General features: G+C 42.4%; 1 protein-coding gene across 1 annotated transcript in view; it reads right to left on the minus strand.

Annotated features, from left to right (window-relative positions):
• Positions 1-21,553, minus strand: part of LOC106608059 (spectrin beta chain, non-erythrocytic 1) — a 118,372-nt gene extending 96,819 nt beyond the window's left edge. The window contains exon 1 of the mRNA XM_014205747.2: positions 21,265-21,553. The gene's annotated coding sequence lies outside the window, so the exon portion shown is untranslated. The remainder of the gene's footprint in view (positions 1-21,264) is intronic.
• Positions 21,554-22,181: the final 628 nt, after the last annotated feature.

A 22,181-nucleotide genomic window follows, 5' to 3' on the forward strand; every position in this document is an offset into this window, starting at 1 on the left:
AGAGTTCAATATTTGTTTCATCAGACCAGAGTATCTTGTTTCTCATGGTCTGAGAGTTTTTAGGTGCCTTTTGGCAAACTCCCAGCTGGCTGTCATGTGCCTTTTACTGAGGAGAGACTTCCGTCTGGCCACTGCCATAAAGGCCTGATTGGTGGAGTGCTGCAGAGATGGTTGTCCTTCTGGAAGGTTCTCCCATCTCCACAGAGGAACTCTGGAGCTCTATCAGAGTGACCATCAGGTTCTTGGTCACCTCCCTAACCAAGGTCCTTCTCCCCCGATTGCTCAGTTTGGCCGGCCGGCCTGCTCTAGGAAGAGTCTTGGTGGTTCTAAACTTCTTCCATTTAAGAATGATGCTGCGTTCTTGGGGACCTTCAAGCCTGCAGAAATGTTTTGGTACCCAGATCTATGCCTCCACATAATCCAGTCTCTGAGCTCTACTGACAATGGCTTGGTTCTTGCTCTGACATGCACTGTCAACTGTGGGACCTTATAAAGACAGGTGTATCTTTCCAAATCTTTCCAAATCATGTCCAATCAATTGAATATACCACAGGTGGACTCAAATCAAGTTGTAGAAACATCTCAAGGATGATCAATGGAAACAGGATGCACCTGAGCTCAATTTCGAGACTCATAGCAAAGGATCTGAATACATATGTAAATAAGGTGTCTGTTTTTTATATTTAATACATATACAAAAATGTCTAAACCTGTTTACGCTTTGTCATTTTGGGGTATTGTGTGTAGATCGCTGAGGATTTTTTATTTATTTAATCCATTTTAGAATAAGGCTGTAATGTAACAAAATATGGAAAAAGTCAAGGGGTCTGAATACTTTCAGAAGAAAATCTGATAGCGGAACAATGTTTAAAGTGTTTATATTTACGAGCCAATAATTGTGTCAAACTAAGAACCCTCAGGGGACACTCATACTCATGATTCTTAACAGGCATCATCTCAACCACTAAGAGTGATTAGGAATTCTGTCTGGGCGACTGAGCGGGCAGTCCTTCAGTGACCTAGTATGCCTCTGCATGGCGATTATTCACTCTCCACAGCTCCCATGGTGATCCCATGGTGCTGGCATCAGGGGACTGATAACAGCCTCCCTTTGTGGCCCCGCAGAGTCAAACCAGAGCCTGGCTGGAATCAAGTCAGTCATTCACTGGCTTCCGGACACCTCTGCAATGTCATGTGCCGTAAAAGAATGTCAGACACACACACACACAGTGTGTGACTGTCCCGGCAGTGACTGTCCCGGCCGAGAGGGGAGAAGGGAGAGGGGGTGTGCCCATGCCTTTGGAAATGGAGGTAATCCAAAGTACATCCAACAGCCAATAAAAGAAAGTGCACACTTCTCAATAGTTCCAGACGCCAATCATTGGAAGTGCATTGTGCAGTATTGTCACTCTGAAAATGACATCATTGACCAGACAAACTCTGCTGCAGTATTTGCCTTTGGTGGTAATAATACAAAATATATTATAAAGTCTTTCTGGACAATATAAACATCAAATTGCACAATACAGTCCTCATTGAATGCATTGATTCATACATTCCCTCTGCTAATGAAATGAAATATGGAGACTGATTTTCCACTCTCTCCCTCCTCCCTTCTTCATATGAGGATTCCAAGAGATGAGAACATGTGGCAGTGAGACAGTGAGAGTGCAGCGAGGGCCACAGTGGGACCAGTGGAGTGGAATCGAGGGGGCCACACGTCATCACCTCATTAGACCGAGGGCCCTGAGGAGCCTACAGGGCTGTGACTAATGATTCAGTGATATATGGGATGTGTGTTGGAGCCGTGATAAACCTACTCAAGGGAGTTCTCTGGCATGCCAAATATGACGAGTGGGTGTTTTTTAAAATAGCTGGGTATATACATATGTACTTCAATGGATGGTGCCCAGATGATTCTAATATCTTCAGTCTAGCCAGCCCAACTGTGACAGTCAGCCTGGAGAGGCCTCTTAACCAACCAAGGCTACGGTCTTACCGATCCTAAGTAGAGGGAGATTCTCACCTGACGAGGGCTCAGCCAATCATATGAACCCGAAGTGTGTTACCATTAACAACATCTGTTGATGTTAGTGTGTTTGTGCAAATCAGATGAATGCACAGAAAATATTTGGTTGTGCCGGTCTCCATCGTGTTCATTCATGTTCAGTTCAGATAGCACTCATGTTGGTCAACAGCACTAGCAATATTACAGTAGTCTCCTGGCAAATACACTCCTGCTGTGTGGATGAATTATGAATAAAGGCCTGAGTGTATGTGGGGGTGGGGATGTGTGCGTCTCTCATGATCAATAGTAAGCGTGCACTGAGGAAAACCGCTCTCTGACCTCCCTTCATCCGTAGTAACACAGTAGGCTTTATTCAGAGGAAGAGAGATGTCACACTATTGGATCAGCCAAAGCCTCTAGTCACAGCTTACTGGGCTTCACTGTGGGGGTGATGGTAGAGGAAAACCCTTCTCATAAACAGCAATAGTGAAATAAATTAACTCTTTTCCATTAATAAAATGAGTTTCATCAACACTGACCTAAAGGACAGCAAGTGACTATAACAGGCAGAAATACATCGGCCTATAGATTTTATAAGTACAGCAGTATCAAACCAGTACTTTCCAAACCATAGCAGTTATTTTCAGTACCATTATCGATGCTGATGGGCATGTTGGTACCTTGTGTGCAAGTTCATGAGGGCAGCAATAGTCTACCACATTTAAATAGACTTTCTGGAAGATTAGCATACTTTTTAGCCAGTAGTTCTCAAAGTACCGTAATTTCCGGACTATAAGCCGCTACTTTTTTCCCACGCTTTGAACCTCGCGGCTTAAACAATGACGCGGCTAATATATGGATTTTTCCCGCTCAGTTTTTTGGCAGCATGAAGCTTTCATTAGACCAATGAAATTGCCGAACGGGTTAAGGTTAAGCAACTTTTTTGTTTACTGTTTAGATTAAATCGAGAGCGCTCAAACTTCCCATCAATCTGATTACGGTAGTCATTTTGTCACCTTCATCATGGCAAAGACACGGAGAAATGCATATGATGCAGCTTTCAAGTTGAAGGCGATTGATCTGGCTGTTGGAAAAGGAAATAGAGCTGCTGCATGGGAGCTTGGTCTGGAGCAATGACTTTCTTGGTAGGCTACTGTTTACTGCAAATTTTTTATTTTTTGTTGTTACAAGCCGTGTTTCGTTAAAGCCAGTGTAAAGTTCATTTGTTTCAATGTACCGGTAGGCACCTGCGGCTTATAGACATGTGCGGCTTATTTATGTTCAAAATATATATATATTTTTTTAATTCAGTGGGTGCGGCTTATATTCAGGTGCGCTCAATAGTCCGGAAATTACGGTAGAGGTCAAGAGCCAAAATGGGTCCCCGAAAATTGCGTACTACATCATATATGTGCAGATATGTGTAATAAGTGATTGCTCTCTCGCTCTCTGCTGTGTTACTGAGCCGTTGGGCTACCTCATGGGATAATGCTGGCGAGACCTGGGCTAACTTTCTTCTTTCATTGTGCAACTCGTCAATGTGCATCTTGCTAGCTGTCACCTGGGAGGAAGAGGTGAAGTGAGAGGTTTTACTCCGCACAAAATCTGTCCACGAAAATAAGGCCACGAAGTGAGGAATTTTTGTATGGAGGTCAATGAGAGATTGTCAAATTTGGTCAACACATTTTGTATTGCTAATTTTCTACATGGTGCTTATTTTATTGAATAGAAGTTTTGTAATGGTTAGGTTGTTACAAATGCACTGATACAAGTGGCATTTTGGAAACTTTGAAGAAAACAACCTTATATCTGAGTTTTTTTAAATGTATTTTTATTTAACTAGGCAAGTCAGTTAAGAACAAATTCTTATTTTCAATGATGGCCTAGGAACAGTGGCTTTGTTTAGGGGCAAAATGACAGCTTTTTTTTTTACCTTGTCAGCTCAGGGTTTCGATCTTGCAACCTTTCGGTTATTAGTCCAACGCTCTAACCACTAGGCTACCTGCCACCCCAGTTTTCCTGTTGGATATAGCCCCTCATGGTTATAACCTGTTTTAGCATGAACATTGCCACTGAGTCCTTCCACCATTTAAAAAAAGTAAACTGGGTGAGGATTCTAATGAAATTGACTACTTTAAAATGGAGAGCCTCAATGTCACTGCCCATGCAGTCACAGATGCGATAATTGTGCAGATACAAAGATGAATCCTCTATCTATCTCTATAGCCTTTTGTTCACACACATACAGTGGCTTGTGAAAGTATTTACCCCCCTTGGCATTTTTTCTATTTTGTTGCCTTACAACCTGGAATTAAAATTGTTTTTTTGTGGGTTTGTATCATTTGATTTACACAACATGCCTACCACTTTGAAGATGCAAAATATTTTTTTATTGTGAAACAAACAAGAAATAACACTTGAGTGTGCATAACTATTCACCCCCAAAAGTCAATACTTTGTAGAGCCACCTTTTGCAGAAATTACATTTACAAGTCTCTTGGGGTATGTCTCGATAAGCTTGGCACATCTAGCCACTGGGATTTTTGCCCATTCTTCAAGGCAAAACTGCTCCAGCTCCTTCAAGTTGGATGGGTTCCGCTGGTGTACAGCAATCTTTAAGTCATACCACAGATTCTCAATTGGATTGAGGTCTGGGCTTTGACTAGGCCATTCCAAGACATTTAAATGTTTCCCCTTAAACCACTCAAATGTTGTTTTAGCAGTATGCTTAGGGTCATCGTTCTGCTGGAAGGTGAATCTCAGTCCCGGTCTCAAATCTCTGGAAGACTGAAACAGGTTTCCCTCAAGAATTACCCTGTATTTAGCACCATCCATCATTTCTTCAATTCTGACCAGTTTCCCAGTCCCTGACAATGAAAAACATCCCCACAGCATGATGCTGCCAACACCATGCTTCACTGTGGGGATGGTATTCTCAGGGTGATGAGAGGTGTTGGGTTTGCGCCAGACATAGTGTTTTCCTTGATGGCCAAAAAGCTAAATTTTAGTCTCATCTGACCAGAGTACCTTCTTCCATATGTTTGGGGAATCTTCCGAATTGTTTTTGGCGAACACCAAATGTGTTTGCTTATTTTCTTCTTTAAGCAATGACTTTTTTCTTGCAACTCTTCTATAAAGCCGAGCTCTGTGGAGTGTACAACTTAAGGGGGTCCTATGGAGAGATATCTCCGATATCTCCGCTCCAATCTCCGCTGTGGAGCTTATTCTTTCCATTTCTAAATAATGGATTTAATGGTGCTCCGTGGGATGTTCAAAGTTTCTGATATTTTTTTATAACCCAACCCTGATCTGTACTTCTCCACAACTTTGTCCCTGACCTGTATGGAGAGCTCCTTGGTCTTCATGGTGCCGCTTGCTTGGTGGTGCCCCTTGCTTAGTGGTGTTGCAGACTCTGGGGCCTTTCAGAACAGGTGTATTTATACTGAGATCATGTGACAGATCATGTGACACTTAAATAAAGTCCAGTTGAGTGCAATCTAACTAATTATGTGACTTCTGAAGGTAATTGGTTGCACCAGATCTTATTTAGTGGCTTCATAGCAAAGTGGGTGAATACATACAGTGGGGGAAAAAAGTATTTGATCCCCTGCTGATTTTGTATGTTTGCCCACTTACAAAGAAATGATCAGTCTATAATTTTAATGGTAGGTTTATTTGAACAGTGAGAGACAGAATAAAAAAAATTTAAAAAAAAAAACAAATGTCAAAAATGTTATAAATTGATTTGCATTTTAATGAGGGAAATAAGTATTTGACCCCTCTGCAAAACATGACTTAGTACTTGGTGGCAAAACCCTTGTTGGCAATCACAGAGGTCAGACATTTCTTGTAGTTGGCCACCAGGTTTGCACACATCTCAGGAGGGATTTTGTCCCACTCCTCTTTGCAGATCTTCTCCAAGTCATTAAGGTTTCGAGGCTGACGTTTGGCAACTCGAACCTTCAGCTCCCTCCACAGATTTTCTATGGGATTAAGGTCTGGAGACTGGCTAGGCCACTCCAGGACCTTAATGTGCTTCTTCTTGAGCCACTCCTTTGTTGCCTTGGCCGTGTGTTTTGGGTCATTGTCATGCTGGAATACCCATCCACGACCCATTTTCAATGCCGTGGCTGAGGGAAGGATGTTCTCACCCAAGATTTGACGTTACATGGCCCCGTCCATCGTCCCTTTGATGCGGTGAAGTTGTCCTGTCCCCTTAGCAGAAAAACACCCCCAAAGCATAATTTTTCCACCTCCATGTTTGACGGTGGAGATGGTGTTCTTGGGGTCATAGGCAGCATTCCTCCTCCTCCAAACACAGCGAGTTGAGTTGATGCCAAAGAGCTCCATTTTGGTCTCATCTGACCACAACACTTTCACCTAGTTGTCCTCTGAATCATTCAGATGTTCATTGGCAAACTTCAGACGGGCATGTATATGTGCTTTCTTGAGCAGGGGGACCTTGTGGGCGCTGCAGGATTTCAGTCCTTCACGGCGTAGTGTGTTACCAATTGTTTTCTTGGTGACTATGGTCCCAGCTGCCTTGAGATCATTGACAAGATCCTCCCGTGTATTTCTGGGCTGATTCCTCACCGTTCTCATGATCATTGCAACCCCACGAGGTGAGAACTTGCATGGAGCCCCAGGCCGAGGGATATTGACAGTTCTTTTGTGTTTCTTCCATTTGCGAATAATTGCACCAAATGTTGTCACCTTCTCACCAAGCTGCTTGGCGATGGTCTTGTAGCCCATTCCAGCCTTGTGTAGGTCTACAATCTTGTCCCTGACATCCTTGGAGAGCTCTTTGGTATTGGCCATGGTGGAGAGTTTGGAATCTGATTGATTGATTGTTTCTGTGGACAGGTGTCTTTTTTACAGGTAACAAGCTGCGGTTTGGAGCACTCCCTTTAAGAGTGTGCTCCTAATCTCAGCTCGTTACCTGTATAAAAGACACCTGGGAGCCAGAAATCTTTCTGATTGAGAGGGGGTCAAATACTTATTTCCCTCATTAAAATGCAAATCAATTTATAACATTTTTGACATGCGTTTTTCTGGATATTTTTGTTGTTATTGTTGTTATTCTGTCTCTCACTGTTCAAATAAACCTACCATTAACATTATTGACTGATCCTTTCTTTATCAGTGGGCAAACGTACAAAATCAGCAGGGGATCAAATACTTTTATCCCCCCACTGTATGCATGCACCACTTTTCCATTTTTATAATTTTTTTCAAACAAGTTATTTTTTTCATTTCACTTCATCAATTTGGACTATTTTGTGTATGTCCATTACATGAAATCCAAATAAAAATCTATTTAAATTACAGGTTGTAATGCAACAAAATAGGAAAAAAAACAATGGGGATGAATACTTTTGCAAGGCACTGTATCTGCCCTCTCATTGGCTAGAATGGTCCCACCTGATCTCGCCTCCTCCCTTCAATCTTTGAATAAGTATTTCCATTGTTAGAGCAGTCACTTGACTATATTGTCAATATAATAGACAATCTTTGCTGTCACTCAAAATGGTGAGGGCCTGAAGTTTATTGGCTGGTACTCGAATTGCTAGAGGGCTGGCCCATCTGGGCCAAGCTTGCAGTACTCAAATTGGCACCACACAGCTTCCAGAAAACAGTCACTTTCAATCTAGGGATTTCATGGGTAATTGAGGTAAGACAGTATTTCTGCTCATAGATTATGCATGTATGAAGTACACATTGACACATCCAGCCCAAACCGAGAGGTTTAAAAAATACTTGTGTAGTTGCCAAAGTTCCGGGAAAGTCTCTTTAATCAGAAAGGTTGCCAATATATTGATGCACCCCTATTGAAAGCCAAAAACTACATAACCCTAGCCAGTGCACAGGCAGAAACAGTGCATATTCCAGGCACACAATGGTCTGGATACCATTACTCTCCCACCCACTCTCCTCTCAGAGTACAAACACTGAAATGTTAACTCCCTCAATGCCCTGTTGCCAAAAATCTCTTCTCCCTCTGTCCCAAAAACAGCCACTCCTCTCCATGCATGGGTGGGGGATGGGGGGGACGGGGGACGGGGGGGGGGGGGGGGTAGGAGGCTGGCGGCGGGCCACAGGCTTTAGGGATCGAGGGTCTCTGAACCTAGAGCCTAAATAATATAACCAGACAGTTTGGATCTGTGCTTAGAGGGCAAAGTCATTAACTGTTAATGTCCACAGGCGCAGCTGAGAGGACAATAGAGGAAGGGTAGGAGGACAGAGAATGCCAAGCAAACAAAAGACAGAAGGATATGATATCTCCCTTATGCTATACTTCTGCTCCCTGCTAGCTGTTTGACAGGCAAGGTGTCTACAGCACTAGTCAGTATCAAAGCATACCTTAGTAAAACCTCCCATCCAGGAGTCCGTTTAGGTGGTGTAGCAGAAGGGAGAAAAAGAGGGAAGCTCAGGGCGGGCACTCCTCCAGCCCACCAGCACCGCTCACATCTCTCAACACTTGACGACTACGTATTTTTGTGGATCTCGGCCACTTTCATGGTACGCCTTGTATGCCATTAACCCAGGTTTAAAAAATGAGAGGATAATCCCCCTAACAGACACACCTCGTGGTACAGTAAATAAACCAGGCATTAAAAGCGACCATACGTCTTCCAGTTGGCTTCTGGTCCGATATCAGGCAAGATGAACAGCTGGGTAACTTTCACACCACTGAGCCGGGTAACTGAGACTTTGCCAAATGCACTGTGGATATTTCATTTCAGAAGAGCGCTTCCCTGTCCTTAATAATAAAAGTTTAAAGAAGCCAATGCCAAATATGTTTAATTGAAGAACAAGGTTACATACAGCACAAAAAAATATATATCAGTTCTTCGTCTGATCAAACAAAGAAAGGAAATATTCTATAGCAGTTCCCTGGTCAAATGTAACAATTTTAAAAGCAATTAAGGCCTGGACAAAATCCCTAGTGAAAGAGATCCGACATGAAGAAACCAAGATGACCTCATATCCCTCCAGCCAGGTAACGCAGGCAGATCTAGTTGAAGTTTCCCAGATATTTACATTTGCACAAATCTGATAGAGAATTAGTCCTCCAAATAATTCCCATTCCCCAGCACAGGAGAATAGAACCATCGACAGTTTTGCGCTTTACAGACGGTTCGATTCACAGCACATTTCACAAGGTTGTGCAGCATAACCGGAATTAAATTCATTGCTGCTCATGGGCTTGGACTGAAAAAAAGTACATGAAATAAAACTATAATTTGGGAGAAAATAAGGCCCAAGAGAAATAAGACTGATGACCCAAGGCATCTCTCCTTTGGTACAGTCCTTCAGTCCAGCAGAGGAATGCCAAAACACTGGGCAGAAACGTAGCGCCAAAGTCAGAATGGCAACTATGAACAACAATAGCGATAGCATGATGTCAATGATATGAAAAGTAGTAAAAAAAACATAGAAATACTGTTTGTACAGCTTAAACTACTGCTGTCTAGCCTTAATAACAAACAAGAAGCCAAACCAAAGTGTAACAGAGAGTGTTGGGTACTAGGGAGAGGCAGAATTATGCAGTAATCAAAACCATACATCAACTAATCTCAAATGAATAAGGCATCCAGACAGTTCAGCCCATACAGACCCAGAGGACTGGAGCCCTGCCCTGCATTTTATGTCAAATATGTCACCATGGACACCCTCATAAGCACTTTGGCTGTCCTTGAGGACTAGCCAAGCCCGCCATACACAACTCCCAAAGTGGGGCGGACATTTTGTGGTTAATGGGAGTAAGGGCCAGTGATGGGACGTTTAAAATGGAGGATTTCGGATGGGCGGTCTTGTTTTGAATATCCTCTTTTTTTCCAGCTTAACATTGTAGCTTAGCCACACGCACACAGCAAGAGGATATCCACAATGTAAATAAACAGTGAATCCTCCTCAGCAAAATACACTTCACACATAAATCCGGTCTCTGATAGCACACGGAAGGGCTCAGCGCATTGCATAATGGGCTGCTGAATGTTCATGTGGAAAGTGAAAACACGTTTACAGGAAGCTCCTAATGAGCATCTGAATTGTGTTCGGGATCTTGGCTGCTTCATCTGGCTCCACTGAAGCGGAACAGTGCACCACGCTGAACAGGAGCTTTGCTGAGAGACCGGTTGGGACAAGAGCAAGGGAAAGGACTCCTGGGAGATATATCTGGGGAGAGAAACAATGTTGTGTTGAAGCTACAAGTCTGTCTAAACTCGTTGTAAACCACAAACTGTCAGCAATTCTATCCATAACAATGAAAAATACAGTTGTTAATGCTACTTTAACGACAGTCACTGAAATAACACTCATTGTCTTGCATGGAAAAGGGATTCTTCAAATTTCTCACCACCTTAGTCAGGAAGTGAAGGGTGCAAATTGCCATTCCTCTGAGATGGGCAGGAAGCACTTGAAACAAAGAGTCAAGAGGACCCCTCAGGGCTCAAGATCTCTTATCTCCCTCCCCACCTAAATGAGGAAAGGTAATGTGGCTAACTTCATCCAATGCAAGCTGATATGGATGCACCAGGACATCCTAAACATAAGTCAATATATAGCAGGACAACCCAGCCAACAATGAACTACATGTAGGCTTGCAAGTCAAGGTTGACAAATGTTCACATATGGAATCACAGGTAGAGAGTGTCCCCCCTTTCATCTTTTGGTTTCTTATGAGCAGTCATAACACTTACCCACTGTCTCCATAAACCACAAGTCCTACTTTTTGGGAAAACAAATATTTATCTACAGTGCTTAACTTCACCTGAGTTTGACCGGCCACAGGGAGGCCATATTTTGGATTAGACCTCAGGTGCAGCGTGGGAGTGTTATTAAAACCTATCTAGCAGTTCTCTCTGTCTTGATTACATTTTCTTGGCTTTTGAAGCTTATCTCAGACATTTGCACTGCAGACAGCACAGGTTGTTCCCATCTCAGACCAGGGTGGGACAGTATTGGTGCACAGCCAAGGAAAGGGGAGGAGGAACAAGATCCCATGATTGATTACCTGCTTGGTGTGGCTTCCAGAAAGTTCAGCATCTGTTCAGCAACTCTCATCACTTATCCTTTACTAAAATCTATACTCCTAAACCATTTCTAGCATCCCTGAGACTACACAAGCTATCTGTAGCCATCTATTAGTAATATATTTCTTCTGTGTTCAAATCTAGGCTGTTACTGGTCAGCAGGTATCTGAATACTGCAGGGCACCGATTATTTTATTCATATATGTTTATACAGTAATGCATTCCATTGATTGTATAAAACAGATGGAAAATGGGCTAAAGAAAAATAGTTTTTCCCCCATAAATCAATCATGTTGAATAAGTCACTTTATAAAATCTGAAATTATCGAAGGAGCTTAGTATATAAGGACTATACACTGAATATACAAAACATTAACAACAGCTGCTCTTTCCATGACATTGACTGACCAGGTGAATCCAGGTGAAAGCTATGATCCCTTATTGATGTCACTTGTTAAATCCACTTCAATCAGTGTAGTTGAAGGGGAGGAAACAGGATATAGAAGGATTATTAAGCCTTGAGACAATTGAGACATGGATTGTGTATGTGTGCCATTTACAGGACAAAATATTTAAGTGTCTTTGAACGGGGCATGGTAGTAGGTGCCAAGAACTGCAATTGGGTTTTCCCCACTCAACAGTTCTGTGTGGATCAAGAACGGTCCATCACCCAAAGGATATCCAGCCAACTTGACACAACTGTGGGAAGCATTGGAGTCCATGCCCCGACTAATTGAGGCTGATCTGAGGGCAAATGGGGGGGGGCACCTAATGTTTGGTATGCTCAAGGTATAAAGTACACTTTTGGCAGCACCAGTGGGAGCCAACGCATTCCAAAATTCCTCCAATCCCCTGCCATATCTGTTATATATCCACAATGGATTTACACAGGCTTTCTGCAGCACGTCTCCCATTACATTACCACCTTCCGCAGCTACGTACAGAGCAGAGAACAGGAAGAACACTCCCCTGAACTCCACCCTCCCTACAGTACGTGCTGTAACTCCTCCATAAATCTAGGAGGGTCATAGCTGAGCACTGAGTAGGTCCCCCCCAGTGCATTGTGGGATGTCATATTACTCTATTTAGATTATATACGTGAGTCTCTGGGCATGCTCACATCACTCTGTTATTAGAGCAGAGCTGCATGGGAACTCAGCTGGGCTATCCAGTGGTCAGTATCCAGCATCACAGTGGAAACCAAGACCATGAAACGGGTAGTCCTTGGGAATCCCCAGTTCTCGTTACTCTCAGCTCTGATGTCAATCTCCTGCTGTGACATTATTGGCAGGTCAGCCAATCAAACAATCCCTCCTGTCTCCTGGGCAATCAATTCTGGGTGGCCACTGTGAGCCATGTGAATGATGTGTACAAGGACACTCTCCGAGGGCTTTGCCAGTGGCCCCCACTTTTTTCCCAACATGCCAAGTGTATCTTTGGGAAAATAATACTCCAGGGGAAAATCTCCTCAACACTCCCTCGGCATAGCTCATCCCCCAACCCCCCAAATCCCACAGAGCCCCCAGCCTTCGTAAAAAAATGTTTAACTCTCACCAGGCACACAATCATCCACAAACACAGGCACATTGAAAAACAAGCACACAGATCTCCAAACAAACACGTCATATGAAGGAGTATCTGGATGCAGCACTGTAGTAGGATATTACAGTACAATATTATTTTGGAAAAGCTTCTGCCATTATGATGATCAACATATGCAGTTATTCCAGGGACCTCTAGCCCTAAGGCTGTAGAGGAGACAGGGCTTGACAGGATCCAGACAGCCTGTGTGTTGAGGCCATCAGCTGCTTTGTCATTATAACAGTATATTATTGAATGGCGAGGCCCAACAAGTACTTGGCTGATCCTGTGATCCTAAGGGTGAGACTGGCACAACTTCAAAGCTCACAACGACAAGTACACACATCACACACACTACAGGGGGACTAGGCTCTGAGGGGAACAGGTCCATTAGAGCAAATCTCAGCATGACTCCTTGATAGTAAACCGTTTTTCTTACCCCTGAAAGACAAAGGTTAACTCACAATGCTTCACACCACAGCTAGGGACAGATAGTAGAGAAAGGTTGAACTGACCCAAGATTACTTCATAAACATCCAGCAAGACAGGGACATTCACATATTGTTACTGTGAATAAAGGAGAAGAAAAGGCAGATAAAAAGGGAAAGGAACAACCCCAGTCCAGCTGCAGCAGAGTTTAAGACCCTCGCCTTATCCCAGGGGGACGTCTAATCGCTCATTTCCGTAGATTCATTCTGGGGCTCCGCCTGTACAGCTAATATCCACAACAACCTCCTGAAGCTGCTCTATCTACAGTGGCAAGAAAAGTATGTGAACCCTTTGGAAATACCTGGATTTCTGAATAAATTGGTCATAAAATTTGATCTGTTCTTTATCTATGTCACAACAATAGACAAACACAGTCTGCTTAAACTAATAACACACAAACAATTCTACGTTTTGATGTCTTTATTGAACACACCGTGTAAACATTCACAGTGCAGAGTGGAAAAAGTATGTGAACCCTTGGATTTAATAACTGGTTGACCCTCCTTTGGCAACAATAACCTCAACCAAATGTTTTCTGTAGTTGTGGATCAGACCTGCTCAACGGTCAGGAGGAATTTTGGACCATTCCTCTTTACAAAACTGTTTCAGTTCAGCAGTATTCTTGGGATGTCTGGTGTGAACAGCTCTCGAGGTCATGCCACAGTATCTCAATCGGGTTGAGGTCAGGACTCTGACTGGGCCACTCCAGAAGGCGTATTTTCTTCTGTTGAAGCAATTCTGTTGTTGATTTACTTCTGTGTTTTGGGTCATTGTCCTGTTGCATCACCCAACTTCTGTTGTGCTTCAATTGGCGGACAGATAGCCTAACATTCTCCTGCAAATGTCTTGATAAACTTGGGAATTCATTTTTCCGTTGATGATAGCAAGCTGTCCAGGCCCTGAGGCAGCATAGCAGCCCCAAACCATGATGCTCCCTCCACCATACTTTACAGTTGGGATGAGGTTTTGATGTTGGTGTGCTGTGCCTTTTTTTCTCCACACAAAGTGTTGCGTGTTCGTTCCAAACAACTCAACTGTAGTTTCATCTGTCCACAGAATATTCTGCCAGTAGCGCTGTGGAACATCCAGGTACAATTTGCAAACTTCAGACGTGCAGCAATGTTGTTTTTGGACAGCAGTGGCTTCTTCCGTGGTGTCCTCCTATGAACACCATTCTTGTTTAGTGTTTTATGTATCGTAGACTCATCAACAGAGATGTTAGCATGTTCCAGAGATTTCTGCAAGTCTTTAGCTGACACTCTAGGATTCTTCTTAACCTCATTGAGCATTCTGCGCTGTGCTTTTGCAGTCATCTTTGCAGGACGGCCACTCCTAGGGAGAGTAGCAACAGTGCTGAACTTTCTCCATTTATAGACAATTTGTTTTACTGTGGACTGATGCACACTAAGGCTTTTAGAGATACTTTTGTAATCCTTTCCAACTTCATGCAAGTCAACAATCCTTAATCTTAGGTCTTCTGAGATCACTTTTGTTCGGGGCATGGTTCACATCAGGCAATGCTTCTTATGAATAGCAAACTCAAATTTTGTGAGTGTTTTTTATAGGGCAGGGCAGCTCTAACCAACATCTCCAATCTCGTCTCATTGGTTGGACTCCAGGTTATCGGACTCCTGACACTAATTAGCTTTTAGAGAAGTCATTAGCCTAGGGGTTCAGATACTTTTTCCAACCTAAACTGTGAATGTTTAAATTATGTATTCAATATAGACAAGAAAATACAGTAATTTGTGTGTTATTAGTTTAAGCACACTGTGTTTGTCTATTGTTGTGACTTAGATGAAGATCAGATCAAATTTGATGACCAATTTATGCAGAAATCCAGGTAATTTTTCTTGCCACTCTAAAAGAGGTACTGAGCAAACACTGGGTTTCACATTGACTGTATCATTAGCTCTTTCATGTCACCCTCTCTCAAAGCCTCTGAATTCTAAGCAGAGGGGTTTGGACTCTGTTTAAATGTAACTGTGTCGAAACATCTCATGAGCTCAAAAATTAAAAAGAAACAAATGTATATTAGTGCTTAATTTTCATTTCCTTATGTTGACATTATGTGGGGGTGTTTGCAGAATGATTCTTTAGAGATAGAACAGATTAACAAAGAGTGTATGTCTCTGTGTTTTACTCCCACTCTATACCATTATCCCAGAGCTGCTACATCTGGGATTTTGTAGCGTTTCAGCTAATGTTGTATGTAACAGACACGCCTTTGGCCACATGAAAATCAAATTAAAGTAATCCCAGTGAAGGTCATGTCGCATCTCTCTTTCTCCCTCTCTAAGCAAATCGTTTCCCATCAGCAAAAGGCAGAAGGCAATAGCCTGAAGGTTAACGCAAAACATTCACAACAAATAGGGCAGTTAAAGATGCATTCTCAGACGTTTGTATAATTTCAGCCAGTAGTTTTGAAAGTGGGGCTCATGAGCCAAAACAGCTACCCATTTTTTTGTGTACTACATCATCCATTTCGTGTGATATCATACCAATTTTGCAATTCGTGTGGTATGTTACAAATTGTATTTGTGCAATATGTCATGAATTTTTTGTGCTTAAGATCCCAGAGTGAGTGTTTAATGAAATTCATATAAAAATCGTAGCATGTGCAATATCGATACGGCATGCATTATTTTCAAACGCCACTCAGCTGTTTGTTTTTATAGTTTCCTCTGTCACTTCTCTCCTCTGGCTCTTGCCAGACACACCAAGCCTTGCCCTCTGTCTCTCAAGCAGCGCAGTTCCTCCTGCTTGCTGTAAGATTCAACAGAATGATGCTGTATTGCACTTCGCTTCTTAATATAAGGGCTGGATTCAATCAGTATCGCCAAAGTTCAGTGTTGTAGCGCACTTGAAATTTAAAAGGTAATTTCCAATAGAGCCGACATACGCAGCGTTTGCCGTGAATGCAGTCTCTGCTAACACAGGAACATTGCCTTTAAATGTCAATCGGGCTACAAGACGTGGAACGTCGGCGATACCGATTGAATCCTAGGCCTAGGGCCATGCACACATGGGCCCTTGTGTGTGCACACAAAATGTATTCACACAAACTGCCTGGGTCCATAAGTGAATACACATGACTGTGATGTTTTACATTCAGACCCAAACCAATTGAAAAACAATAGCTGTTTTTAATTGAGGAGTAGAGACAAATTTGGCCCAGCACCAAGCTCCTGTCCAGCCACTGATAAACACCCCCCCCCCCCATCCTGTCAAACATCACACATTCCACAGCCCAGGCCTCTCTACACACTACCACTACCCACTAAAACACCACCACAACACCATTATCTTCATTCAACTCCCTTCTGATTCCATACAACCCATAAATCACACACACACACAGTGATGCTGCATAATCTTCCACTGCCAACAGGTTGTTTATATTAGATGACACCCAGGGCACAGCTGTAGTAAAGTAAGAGAACACAGACTGACCCAAGCTGAGGTCATCCATGGACCTCTCATAACTCTCTGTGATTAGAACTTGAGGCAAAGCAAGATCAGCACTGGACATGTTTTACATGCCTCACTTAGGTTCTGGGTCCGGCACAGTGTTAACAGAAAGAGGAAAATGTCCTCTCTTGTGTGATAAAAAAGGTGGTGGCGGCCTGGGAATTAAACTACTTAAATGGATGCCAAAGAGCCTGATGTAAAGGACAGGAGAAGAAAGGGAGGTAAAAGGTACAGAGGAAAAGAACATTGAGAACGCTTTCAACCATTAATTCTGATCTCTCCATTTATACAGACAAGTCGACAAGAGGAGAGAGAGAGAGAGAGAGAGAGAGAGACTCCATCGAATTAACAAAAATGTCCAATAAGGAAGGGCAGAAAAAGGGAGAGAAAAGGTGGGGGCGATGCTGAATACCTTCCCGGCTGAAACAGAGTGGTCTATATTTAGCCAGGGCTGTGCTGTTGGGCAAACGCACTAGTTCTCTGTCGCACTATTCCATTTCTTATCTGCTGGCAGCTTTCCAGCACATGCCTCCTTTCCCCTCCCCGATGGGGCTCGAACCCACTTACAGAATTGTGGATGAAGAGCCAGAGAGGATCCCACGAGGCAAGGTCATGCCAGCCTTCACAGCCATTCTCACCCAGAGGAGAGCACTCAGCCTGGGCTGCACAGCACAGCTGACCAGGGGTCCCATAGATGGAGAGGCTAGAGTGTGGCTATACAAGTCAGTCCTGACCCACTAATGGGGAAACCAAACCCACTCACAGGGAAATTCTGTGTTGGATTGACTTTAAAGGAGATATGTGGAGATGTACAGTGCATTCAGAAAGTATTCAGACCCCTTGACTTTTTCCACATTTTGTTACATTACAGCCTTATTCTAAAATAGATGAAGTCGTATTTTTCCTCATCAATCAACACACAACACCGCATAATAACAAAGCAAAAACAGGTTTAGAGATTTTTGCAAATGTATAAAAAAAAAAAAAAAATTACATAAGTATTTAGACCCTTTACCCAGTACTTTGTTGAAGCACCTTTGGCAGCAATTACAGCCCAGAGTCTTCTTGGGTATGACACTTCAAGCTTGGCACACCTGAATATGGGAAGTTTCTCCCATTCCTCTTTGCAGATCCTCTCAAGCTCTGTGAGGTTGGATGGGGAGTGTCGCTGCACAACTATTTTCAGGTCTCTCCAGAGATGTTTGATCGGGTTCAAGTGTTGATCCACTCCTCTTCAATGGCTGTGCGAAGTTTCTGGATATTGCCGGGAACTGGAACACGCTGTCATACACGTTGATCTAGAGCATCCAAAACATGCTCAATGGGTGACATGTCTGGTGAGTATGCAGGCCATGGAAAAACTGGGACATTTTCAGCCTCCAGGAATTGTGTACAGATCCTTGCGACATGCTGAAACATGGTGGCGGATGAATAGCACGACAATGGGCCTCAAGATCTCGTCATGGTGTCTCTGTGCATTCAAATTGCCATTGATAAAATACAATTGTGTTCACTGTCCGAAGCTCATGCCTGCCCATACCATAACCCCACTGCCACCATGGGGCTCTCAGTTCACAAAGTTGAACTGAGCAAACCGCTCGCTCACACGACGCCATACACATGCTCTGCGGTTGTGAGGCCAGTTGGACGTACTGCCAAATTCTCTAAAACAACATTGGAGATGGATTATGGTAGAGAATTTCACAATAAATTATCTGGCAACAGCTCTAGTGGAGAATTGTGCAGTCAGCAAGCCAATTGCACGTTTCCTCAAAACTTGAGACAGCAGTGCCATTGTGTTGTGTGACATAACGGCACATTTTAGAGTGGCCTTTTTTGTCCCCTGCACAAGGTGCACCTGTGTAATGATTATGTTGTTTAATCAGCTTCTTGAAATGCCACATCTGTAAGGTGGATGGATTATCTTGGCAAAGGAGAACTTCTCACTAACAGGGATGTAACAAATTTGTGCACAACATTTGAGAGAAATAAGCTTTTTATGTGTATGGAAAATGTCTGGGATCTTTAATTTCAGCTCATGAAACATGAGACCAACAATGTTGTTGATCCATCCTCAGTTTCCTCCTATCACAGCCATTCAACTCTGTAACTGTTTTAAAGTCACCATTGGCTTCATGGTGAAATCCCTGAGTGGTTTCCTTCCTCTCTGGCAAATGAGTTAGGAAGGATGCATATATCGTTGTAGTGACTGGGTGTATTGATACACCATCCAAAGTGTATTTAATAACTTCACCATGCTCAAAGGGATATTCTATGTCTGCTTTTTTTTATACCAATCTACCAATAGGTGCCCTTCTATGCAAGGCATTGGAAAACCTCCCTGGTCTTTGTGGTTGAATATGTGTTTGAAATGCACTGCTCGACTGAGGGACCAGATAATTGTATGTGTGGGGTACAGAGATGGGGTAGTCATTCAAAAATCATGTTAAATACAATGTATTAAATACGACGTATAATGTGACATGTTAAGCAAATGTTTACTGCTGAACTTGTTTAGCCTTGCCATAACAAAGGGGTTGAATACTTATTGACTGAAGACATTTCAGCTTTTCATTTTTAATTCATTTGTAAAATATATTAAAAAAACATTTCAACTTTGACATTATGGGGTATTGTGTGTAGGTCAGTGACAAAAATCTAAATGTAATCCATTTTAAATTCCGGCACAACACAACAAAATATGGAAAAAGTTGAAGGGTGTGAATACTTTGAAGGCACTATAGATAGTAGGTTACACTGCATAATGAAACAATCCCTAGTAAGCTAGTGTTTTATTTGGCAATAATAAACTGGTTTTATGCACAACAACTTTCTATCCAAGCTGGGAGAGCGTGCAAGAACGACTTATGTAATGCAGGTTTAGGTAGGCTATACAGGACAGTTGTATATATATTTTTTTAATCTATTGGTTGCTGATTAGTATGCTTTTGTATCAAAAATACATTTTACAATCTGCAATGTTTGAATTTCCAGGTTTAATTATGAACAAATTATTACATTATTGCCACCAGACAGCAGTCTAAAACGCAGCCTTGAGGCACTATAGTTTTGTGAAATGTTAGGCTTAACATGAGAAAATAGTCACCCAATAGGCCTACCAATAAACATTTATCCATTAGCTAAAGCAAAGCTATAGGGTACATGCCCTGGCACCACAGAAAGCCCATCATCGATTTGATAGGTAGTCGCATAGACATGTCGCAATTTCAGCACCATGGACAGTGATCAGTAGTCTATACTTTGAGTGGCTGTCGGGCTGATGTATTCAATTTTATTACATTTTTTTGGCAGGGGGGTCCGAAGTCCAAAGAAACTGCACTACCCAGTGTCTGCACTAAATACTGTTGCAACACATACTGCTCTGGTTCATAGGTAGAAAAAGAGAGAAGACGGAGGCAAAGACAGAGAGAGATAAATGGAGAGATACACTCTTTGATCATTCTAATCACAGTCATACTCATACTAGAGCACAGCGAACCATAAACTATCACCAATGATTCACAAGTAGGCCAATGGCCTATGATGCTAGCCGTCCTAACAACTGAGCAGAGACCTATTGACTTGTAGCCTATGCGCATTACTGTTTTCTCTTGGATGGCTTAATGGAGCAGTATCCCATACTCTAAATGGGTATAACGGGTTTGTGAAATGGTGTGGTAAATAATAATATTCAATAGCAAGAGGCCCGCTTACTCCCAATAGTGATGCTGCAGCAGAGCAATGATTTACGACCGAACTGCATCACGACAGTCAGTGCAACTCGGGCGAGCAAAGCCCATTGATGTCTCATAATCACAAGGCGTTCGTAACCAATTAAAAGGCCTCAAAGCCCACTTCGCTCAATATAGAGACAACCCCGTTTGGCACCAAACTGTGAAGACGTGAGGCAAATGGGTGATTTTGCCACCAAATGGTCGTTTTAGCAGTTCGGGTGTGATTTAAATTGTGCAAATGACATGAAGTCGCTGAATGTTTTTAACTCGACACAACATAAAAGGGTAGCCTCGAGACGCATGTAGCGTAGAGCACTGATTAAGATGTGACATATGCCTACAGTGAGGGATACATATCGCCTATAATATCTTATACATAATGGATTCCAGTTATACAGATATAATGACATCTAGGCGCCAATTCAATATCATTACGCACAGTTAATATAATACATTCTATGATTTTGCTTTGAATGTCACAATTTCAGTTTGGTTTGAAATTAGCGTTGCAATCTGTCTACATACAGGGCGACTACGCCAGCGTCTCTTCAAAAGGCAGTAGGCTCCTGTGTGTATAACGTTATCTATACACTCTTAACCCTCCATATTAACATGACGCACTTCTGTGATTGCGAAGTGGCTAACTGATTCAAGCTCTGAATGGCCTTTTCAAAAACACTATGCTGCACAAATACAATAGAAATCTGATAGCGTTCCAAGCAAAAACAACTTCTACGGGGGTAAATAGAAGAACAGGAACCAACTTCAACGTATGATTGCATCCCTAGCAACGTTGATATAAAATCAATTCTGTCCCGTTTCCATATCTTTGCAACTGATGCTAGATACAATCAAACAATTATTCGCACCCTAATCTGCGCATAGTTTAGATTAACGAGAAGAGCACCAAACCAATAGCCTATCTCAATAAAATAATCAAACTTACCAATCAAGAAATTCGCAATGAACTTCACCGCGGAGAAGCCTGCAAACAGCACGAAGCCAGAGACTCGAGGACAAAAACGTAGAATCCTGATGGAAGAATCCTCTCCACCTCCTTTGCTGCAACAGCACTGCCAACTGCAGCACAATCTCAACAAGGGGCGGAGATTTCGCCCGCAAGGTCTCATTCACACTCCAAGTGGGTTCTACGCAACGCTACTTGTCAACATCTCTCCACAGGCGTCATTTAGGGTATATAATTGAGCTGTTTGAAAATAAAAGTAGGATTTATTGCGATCTTTATCGCTGTGCTGCCACTGAAATTCAACACTGCCCTTATGTTCGAAAAAGCTATATGCCACACGAGTTATGTTCCGGGTCAATTTCAGTGGTGGAAAAGGTAGAAAATTGTCATACTTGAGTAAAAGTAATGATACTGTAATTTAAAAGAAAATGACTCAAGTAAAAGTCACCACGTAAAATACTACTTGAGTAAAAGTCTAAAAGTATTTGGTTTTAAATATACTTATGTATCAAAAGTAAATGCAATTGCTAAAATATACTTAACTATCAAAAGTAAAAGTATAAATCATTTCACACTTATATTAAGCAAACCAAACGGCACCATTGTTTGTTTTGTACACTCCAACACTCAGACATAATTTACAAACGAACATGTCTGTTTAGTTGTCTGCCAAATCATAGGCAGTTGGGATGACCAGGGATGTTCTCTTGATAAGTGCATGAATTGGACCATTTTCCTCTCCTGCTAAGCATTCAAAACGTAACCAGTACTTTTGGCTGTCAGGGAAATTGTATGGAGTAAAAAGCACTCAGAAAAAAGGGTGCTATCTAGAACCTAGAAGGATTCTTCAGCTGTCCCCTTAGGAGAACCATTTGAATAACCCTTTTGGGTTCTAC

This window comes from Salmo salar, chromosome ssa01, assembly GCF_905237065.1.
Source record: "Salmo salar chromosome ssa01, Ssal_v3.1, whole genome shotgun sequence".
Lineage (NCBI taxonomy): Eukaryota > Metazoa > Chordata > Actinopteri > Salmoniformes > Salmonidae > Salmo > Salmo salar.